We start from the raw sequence: 9770 nt of genomic DNA, 5'->3' as shown, positions 1-9770 counted from the left end.
ACATATGAAAAAATGCTCAACATCTCTAATCATCAAGGAAATGCAAATCAAAACCACAATGAGATATCGCTTATCTCCAGTGAGAATGGTCTTTATAAAAAAGTTCCAAAACAACAAATGTTGGCATGGATGCGGAGAGATAGGAACGCTCATACACTGCTGATGGGACTGCAAACTAGTGCAACCTCTGTGGAAAGCAATACGGAGATACCTTAAAGAAATACAAGTAGAAGTACCATTTGATCCAGCAATCCCATTACTGGGCATCTACCCAAAAGAACAAAAGATACTCTATAAAAAAGACACCTGTACTCAAATGTTTATAGCAGCACAATTCACAATTGCAAAGATATGGTAACAACCCAAATGTACATCAATACATGAGTGGATTAATAAAATGTGGTATATGTATACCATGGAGTACTATTCAGCTTTAAGAAACGATGGTGATATAGCACCTCTTGTATCCTCCTGGATAGAGATGGAATCCATTCTATTAAGTGAAGTATCCCAAGAATGGAAAAATAAGTACCACATGTACTCACCAGCAAATTGGTTTCACTGATCAACACCCAAATGCACATATAAGAATAATATTTATTGGGTGTCAGGCACGTGGGAGGGGGGAGGAGGGAATGGGTATATGCGTACATAATGAGTGCGATGAGCACCATCTGGGGGATAGACATGCTTTAAGCTCTGACGTGGAGGGTGGGGGGCAAGGGAAATATATGTAACCTAAACATCTGTACCCCTGTAATGTGTTGAAATAAAAAATAATGTTCCACCCATTTATTAATTGGAATATTGAAATAAGTATATGATCCTACAAAATGCAAAGTAGAGAAGGCCAGTAAGAACCAAAGCAAAGGTAAGACTTAAAGAAAAATAACTCCAATACCCCATTTTTAGTAGGTATGACCAGCAAGGGGCAGAGGAGATAAAGCGGCATAAACGAGGCAGTATAACAATCACTGTATTTTCACACAGAAAGCAGAGAAAGAAAGGAAATGCTAAAATGGGGGGAGTGGGTGGGGAGGAGAAAAAGAAAAAAAAAAACAAAAACCAAAAAATTGCTACTAGAGTAGAGGACCAGAAGATTCCATTGGAAGCTTAACCAAGCTCAGGTTAACTTAGGTCACAATCTGTTTGGTCCATAATCTTCTTTGGAAATTGTTTTTTTTTTCCAAATGTGAATCATAACTTTTAAAAAAGTATTGAGCAAGGCAGTGTTTGCTATTTCTTCCCAAAGGGTAATATTTGCTATGAGCCAGTGACTGCTGTGAGTTTTTCACTCTTCCATTTTCCAAATGAAGATCTTATAATGTTCATATTGTTTATTCCCAACCTCTCTGTATCGGATGTGCTTGGAACAGATGAATCGTACACTTTTTAGCTACTTAAAACTCATTAGCCACTCTCAACTGTACACAGTAGAGAGGTCTTTCTATCACCCAGATATTTTGGACTGTTTCTCAAAGATGAATTCAACAACGAGATAAGGCTTTGGAGTTACCATCTTTGGAGACAGGGAAATTGCATTGCACACACACACACCTGCTTGCGTGCACACGCACATGCACAAAGGAAAAGGTTGTCCATGAAAGCTTGGAGGTCTTAACGGAAAGGCTCTGAGAAAGACTAGCATTTGATTCCCATTATCTATTAAACTCTTTGCTAATAGAACTATCTTGTTGGGAGTAGCATTGTGCTTAAATGTTTAAAATTTATTTTTGCTCAGCTCTCTTGAATATAAAAATGTACAATTACATGTAAGTGATAGTTATTGGATCAAAAACCCAAGTAAGTCTTAATATCGAGCTTATATTCTAAGAGTCATCATTCTTATCTTTCCCTTTACTCTATATTTCTAACTGGAAAGGGACTGTGATGTCTGAAGTTCCTAGGACCATCAGGTGACCATTGGGTCACCTTGACAGTGGATGCTAAAGACAGAGAGATAGCAAATAACATGGACTATCAATCATGTCAGATTTGGACTGCCTTCATTCAAGCTTCATGATATTTGATAGAAAAATAACCTTAATATTTATGTATTCTATCTAAAATTTATACATGGAGAAGTAGTTCTTAAGTGCACCATACGATGAGTTTTGATAAGTGTGTACACTCATGTAACCACCACATCACAGTTGAGATATAGAATATTTACGTCTCCCAGAAAATTCCCTCATGTCATTTTTCAGTTAATCTCTCTGCCCATGTTCTGATTTCTAACACCACAGATTGGGTTTGCCATTTATTGGACTTTGTATAAATGGAATCAAAAAGCATAAACTTTTTGTATCTGCCTTTTTCCAAACAGTACAATTTTTAAAGATTGATATATGTGACTGTGTATATCAGTAGTTTATTTTACGTTTACTGCTGAGCTGTATTTATTGTGGAAATATACCACAGTGTGTTTACGCATTCTCTTCCTGGTTAACATGTAGGTTGCTTGCAGTGTTTGGCTGTTGTGACGACTATGAATAAAACTTCTATGAACATTTGGTTACAAATCTTTGTGTGGATGTATGATTTCATTCTTCTTTATGATGCAGGAGTGAGATACTTAGAAAACGAATTCCTGAGCTATACGGTTAACATAGATTTATCGATATGAGGAACTGTCAAACATTTCTATAAACTGACTGTTCCATTTCATGGGCCCACCAATGATACAAGGATTTCATTTGGCCCCACATCGTCACAACATTCGAACTTCTTATAATTTGTAATTCTAGCCACTTTAATGGGTTTGCAGTGCTATATTTGTGTGATTTTAATTTGTATTTTTCTGATGAGTGATGTTGTAGAGCAACTTTTCATGTTTATATTGGCCATTCACATCTTCTTTCTTTTTTGAAGTGTCTGTCAAGTTGTGGGCCCATTTTAATAGATTCTTTGACTTCTTATTATTGAGTTGTAAGAGTTCTTTGCATATTCTAGCAAAAGGTCTTTGTTCAGGATTCTATATCTTTAATCTAGATTTGTGTGTGTGCAGAATATATATTCTGAACATGTAGCTTGCCTTTCATTTTTTCATTTGTTGCTTTTAATTTCTAATTTTGATAAAGCCAAATTTATCATTTTTGTTTTATGTTAATGCCATTTGTGGTCTAAGAAATATTTACATTCACCAAAATTGTGATATCTTCCATGTTGTCCTCTAAAATGTTTATAGTTTTAACTTTTTATATTTAGGACTATGATATATCTTTAATTAGATATCAAATGTGGCAGGAAGATATAGCCAATGTTCATTTTTCATATATTGATATCTGGTAGTTTCAAGATTATTTGTTATAGTAGAAGTGAGTTTCTTACAGACAACATATGCCTTGGTAATTTTTAAAATCTCGTTTGCCATGTTTTGTCTTTATTTGATATGTTTAGACTATATTTAATGTAATTATTGTTATATTAAGAATTAAACCTGGAATTTTATTGTTCTCAGTTTGTTCATTTTTCATTTTCTGTTTTCTTTGTGATCTTACGCTATGGGAAGCTACTGATGAATTTTGATCAGACAAGTGGCAGGACCTTGTTTTCATATTAGGAAGGTATTTCTGGTTCTTTGCAACATTTTATTACTTAGATAAGAGTGAAATGATGAGGACAGTTAGGAAGATATTGTACTACTTCAGTGAGAAAAGATGGTGCATTGGATGCTGATGGTAACAATGAAGATGGAGGAGAGTATATGAAACCAAGATACACACACACACACACACACACACACACACACACATACACACACACGCATACAGAAAAGATAAGTTTTACCGCCAATTAAGATAGAATGAAAAGATAAAGCACTGAGAAATCTAAATGATTCTCCCCAGGATTCAAACTTGAGCAACTGAATAGATAAGATTTGGTATTTACTAAAACGAATAAAGGAAATAATAGTTTCAGGAAGGAAAAATAAATTTTAAAATTTGGGAATAACTGGTTTGAATTCCTAAGGCATTTAGTAAATGTTATGTGGGCATTTCCGCTAATAAAAATGAAGAAAAATTATGTCTGTATACATGGTAATTAAAGCTACAAGAATACTTGAGAATATTAAAGAATACACTGTGTAGTGAGAAATGCAGAGAATGCACTAATAAACTGTAGAAAACTTTTAATAACAAAAGTTTATTAAAAGAGCATCTAGAAAAAATACTGAAAAAAAATCAGAAGGAAAAGAGATAGACTATTCTTGCACCTAAGGTAAACATAAATGTGTTCAAGAAGAAGAAATTGATTTATTGTACCAGTTGCTGCCAAGAGATCAAGTAAAATGAAAATACAAAAGATATTAAATTTGGTAATTCAGTGAAGGGATATTGATAAACACTGATTGAATTGGGTAGAGGAATCAGTGATGATAGTTCAGGTTCAGGCAAAATGTGACAAGTTTATGCAGAATTTTGGCTATATCAGTCCTCAGAAATTTTGTACAACTGGAAGTTTTTAAATATGCTTTTTGAAGCTTGTAAAAAAGAAAAGGACATCTCTAGTTATCAGACACAAAGAGACTTGAGAGTCACACAGGAAAATGTGGATGGTATCATACATAGTATCATGGCTTTAAATACCCATGAAAGAAAGAAAATACATGGCTTAAAGTTGAACTGAGACACCTGCATAAAAGATGGAACCATTAGAGGAATCTAGAAAAAAGGTTGCCTGATGAATCAAAAAAAAAAAAAAAAAAAAAAAAAGCAATAAAGATTTTTGCTATTCCTGATGCTCTAGGTTAAAAATAACAAAGTTTGTCATGAAAAATCCAAACTCTTTCCAGGCACAGTGGCTCACACCTATAATTCCAGCACTCTGAAAGTCCGAGGCAAGGAGGTTTGCTTGAGGTCAGGAGTTTGAGACCAGCCTGAGCAAGAGCGAGATCACGTCTGTACAAAAAAAGAAAAATGAGCCTGGCATGGCGGTGTGCTTGTAGTTCCAGCTATTTAGGAGGCTGAGGCAGCAGGATCACCTGAGCCCAGGAGTTTGAGGTCACAGTGAGCTACGATGACAGCACTACACTCCAGCCTGGGTGAGAGAGAGAGACTCTATCGCCAAATAAAAAAAAAAAAATCCAAACTCTGGTCTTGCACATTAAGTTGGTGTGAAGTCTGAATTTGTATTACTTATCTGAAGAGAAAAATTGTAAGCTAAGGAACTTATGTGAAACTTAAAGTCATGCAATGGTAAGGCAGAAGATACTCCCGAAACCCAGCTGTAAGGTCCCGGACCATTCACACAAGACTCATCGCTGACTAAGGTCCACAGTGAATAGCTACAAAACAAGAAAAAGACATGCTGGGGAAAGTCAAAAGAAAAAAAGAAGATAAAAGAACTAAGGTACCAAGTACTTGGACATATTAGAATTAGTAGAATAAGTAATAAAATGTGTTAAAAACAGAAAAAAATGACATCCTTAATATGCCAGCAATGAATGTTTTTAAAATTTACATAAAAAGTAAAGACAGAGAAAAATATTGTAACAGAGTGGCACACTCGCAGAAGGGGCTGACATACACTGATAGCATTAACTTTATAGACTCAAGAATCGAATGCAAAACTTAACAGCAACAAGAAAACTGCTTCACAGAGAAAAGAACAGCTGTTTTTTGGTGAGAGAGTGCTGTGGCATTTTCATCCACCTACCCACTATCTTTCATTTTTTAGGGCGTGGCTGCAACCGTGGAGATGGCTTCCTGCACTTTGGTGCAGCTTGCTGGTACCAGGGCAGTGAAAACGGCTTTGTTCTTAAAATACTGTGGCTGTGCATTTTGACCTGGTTGGTGTTTCCCTGACGGATTAGCACAGAGACTGACTTGCTTTGCTGCCGCTCACTTTCTACCTCGGGCTGGAGCGGCTTTCTGGGCAGTGGCAGTGTCTATCAAAAGATTTAAATACGCACATTTCCTGTGCCCATCTGGGCCAAGAGATGACATGTGAAGCAAGTGGCGTGCAGACTCTAGCGCCACGCAGTCTCTTACGGGATTAAGGGCTGTGGCGAAAGAGTGTTATGCATACGCCCAGGATTGGCTGCATGCTGAGAAAGGACCTGAGAAGACCCTGAACTTGTACTTCTGACAGATCTGTGGGCTCTGTTCAAGCAGCAGGTGAAGGCAAGGGGAGAGCTGTGGGCAGCCTGCTTAGTATTGAAGCAGACCCCAGCTAAACTGCACTAGAACCAAGCTGCAGTGACCAAGAGAATAGTCTCTTTCTCTCTCTCTCTCTCGCTCTCTCTCTCTCTCTCTCTCTCTCTCTCTCTCTCTCTAGCTCCAGGCATTTAGGAAAACCTTTCTCAGATCACTGACTGATCACTGAGATAATGGAACACAGATTTCGGTGGCCACACATGACAAGGACTACAGTCTTCATAAGAAAAGTTTGAAAAAAGCAACAGAGGGAGACCCTATTTCAGACAAAAACAAACAAGCAGGCAAACAAAAGAGCAAACAAAAAACCAAACAGGTGACTACGGACCACAAAAACCAGAAACAGCAAATCTTGGGGAAGGGGAAAAATCTGATACTCAGAGTTATAACACTACAGTATTCAAAGGCCCAGTTTTCAACAACAACAAAAAATAAAAAGTCGTACAAAGAAACATGAAAGTACGGCCGATTAATGAAAAAATGTAAATTGCCAGAAACTGGCCCTGAGGATAACGACATTGAACTTACTAGATAAAACACTTTAAAACAACTTTCTTAAATAAGCTCAAAGAGTTAAAGGAAACCATGGACAAAGAGCTAAAAGAAACAAATAAAATGTATGAAGAGAATGAGATTATCAACAAAGAAATGATGAAATGAATCAAATAGAATTTATGGAGCTGAAAAGTGAATTGAAAAAATTTACTAGAGGTATTCGACAGAAGATTTAAGTAGAAAGAATAAAAGCTCAGTGAACACGAAGACTGGACGAATGATCCAGTCTGAGAAGCAGAAAGAAAACAGAACGAAGAGAAATGAACAGCGCCTGAGGGGCCCGTGGGGCGGCGCTGTCAGTCCCAGAGGATGAGAAGGAGACTCGGGCAGAAAGATTACATGAAGAAACAATGGCAGAAGACTTTTCAAATTTGGTAAAAGACATGAATCCAAACATCTCAAAGCTCCGAAACCTCTGAGAGGATAAGCTTAAATAGACCCACACATCCTCAGCTTAAGATCCCACTCTGGAGTTCTGAGTGGGTCCCTGCGTTGTCAAGGAATGATGTTCGGCATAATTTAAAATCTACTTCAGAAAAAGGCATTTTAAACAAATTGATGTAATGAGGGACCAGTGACTGACCCCCAACATTCCACCTTCACTTCTCTGCCTTCTTAAAACTAGCATGAAAAAAATTGATCTTGAAAAAATTAACCAAATTCTGAGAAGAGTCACTTGGTTGCTGTTTTGTTCATGCACATGGAGGAATTTAAAATATTCCTACAGCCTTCACCTTTTGAAATAATTCTTAGTGGAAAAAGCATTACTGAGGCATAATTGGGTCCATTTATGTGAGTATCCCACTAAGAACCTAACTCCGTGTCCCTGAGAATAGAAGTCTGAGAACTTTTGGGGTGGCCCTCATCAAGATCTGGTGGCAGAAAAGGATCTTAACTTTCACAAACGGGTGCATTTTAAGTCACCGTCACGAAGTGGGTTCCTGTTCCTGAGGCAACAGCATAGCCTCTTTTGGATCCCTACTTTATTTTCCTGCAGCCAGAGTCCCCTGGCCTGTGTCTTGTGAGGGACGCCAGCGCGCTGTTGGCGTTTCCTATTTTGTCCTCACACAGCGCGATGGCCCGTGCCCGGTCATCTAAATGGACTGACTTCACACATTTCATTTTTACTAATTGGCACCAATGTTTCCCTCCTGCAGCTTAATAAATTCTCCTTTTGATTAATACCGCCAATGCAACAGTGACCTTATCTTACTTATACTTCCCTCTAGGCAGTTGGAAACAATATACATTCTCTTTAGATTAACTGAGGTCCTGAGATTAAGATATAATTTAGTTGGGAAAGAAGGGCAGAAAGGCCTCACCTAACATATACAGACAATTATTAGACATAACTGAAAGGAGTGAACACCATTTGTACCCAAGTTGATGACTGATATAAGCTATTACTAAGCCATCCTACTTATTTTATTCTATTTGACAATTCTGAAAGATTTCTACATTAAATATCCCAAAATTAATGCACGTATGTTCTCAGGTATGTAATTATTCATAGAAAAAAGATTAAACACACCCAATGTAAATGCTAATTGTGTGTATTTCTAAAAGGTGAGTTTTAAATGATATTTAACTTAATTGACCTTAAATTTCTCTATTTTTCAAATTTTCCAAAATAGCACATAAATTTTATAGAAAAAGAGCTACTTAAAATCATGATATAAAATTGTATATTTCTAGGATTTATACTTAAATTAAAACATGTGAATAATATAATGATTAGAATGCTTTTGATACATAAGATTATGTTACTCTTCTTCTCAATCTCCATATCTTTTGTATATTTTATAATTTTTACACATATTCTTTTGCAATGAAAAACAGAAACTTTCTTACAAAATATAATGTATCAGTGCTGATGTCACTATAGACATATTATCCTCAGGTACATGAGGCATAGCTGCAACATATCATAACAAGACTCAGAGGCTGGACAATGAAAGAATAATTGGAATTTATATTTTCCAGCCATAATTTCCATATGTACTTAGAATTCCTTGGCACTTACAGCCAGGAAATCAAAGATTCTCTGTCTTTACTTAGTGATAATTCCTTGCCTTGCTTCTCTTGCTCCAACATAAAATTTCCTGTAGCCTCTTTAAATGGTTTAAGATGATATATAACAATGATGATATATAACAATGATATATAACAATGTTGGAAATGTTTTTAGGAAACATTAAGTATTTTGACCAACTTCCTTTAAAGCCAAAAGGATTATATTATTTCCTAAATATAATAAATACTTTCTGGGTTGATGCCTTTGTATTTCACTTTTAAACAATAAAGATTCAATGTCTCAAGGTTTAGGTGAGTGCATACTCCTGCCACCAAGACAACTCACAGAAAAATGGATACTTTCAAACAGGATTATCTTCCAAGTATGCCAGCTGTCAAAAATCTTCCTTCACAATCCTATATGGTAATGATTTAGTAATTCCTCAGGAAAAGTAAATTTTCCTTCCCATCCTCCACTGAACATGTAATAGATTAATGCAAGAGAAAATCTTCACGCTGACACTGATGATGAATCATTGTTTACACAGCATCCTTGTTTCATAAACCAGTGTGGAGATTGTGGCTCTCATCTACCTCTAATGACACTTATTTTCCTTTTTCATTTTTGACTTGGTGATGTGATTTGTACTTTGCCATTACTCATTCTTCGACAATATGTAATATAATAAAATATGCATTTATTTGAAAATTGTGAACCAAATTTATCAGTATACTATGTTTTTTGATTTAGTCTCTTGCTACTGAGAACTGCACACTCTCAACGCAAATGAGTCCATCCAACTGCTCCACACTAAGAGACTTGCTCAAACTCTAGTGTGGCTTCTATCAGCTCAAGACCGTGCCCTGGGGTGACCTCAGCTCCCTTAACAGGCCAGCCTGAGGAAACTTAATCCTGCCAGCAGGATTTTCTGTTTATTCTAGCCAAAACCTGACTTATAGGCCCCTGATCTCCTTTTTCTTAGAACGTTTACTTTGGAAATCTTGCATTTGTAAATTATTTCTCTTCTTCTTGAGATGTAAATC

This window comes from Propithecus coquereli, unplaced genomic scaffold (assembly GCF_000956105.1).
Source record: "Propithecus coquereli isolate 6110/MARCELLA unplaced genomic scaffold, Pcoq_1.0 Scaffold294, whole genome shotgun sequence".
NCBI lineage: Eukaryota > Metazoa > Chordata > Mammalia > Primates > Indriidae > Propithecus > Propithecus coquereli.
The sequence above is the reverse complement of the archived record's forward strand: the minus strand, read 5'-3'. Positions refer to the sequence as shown.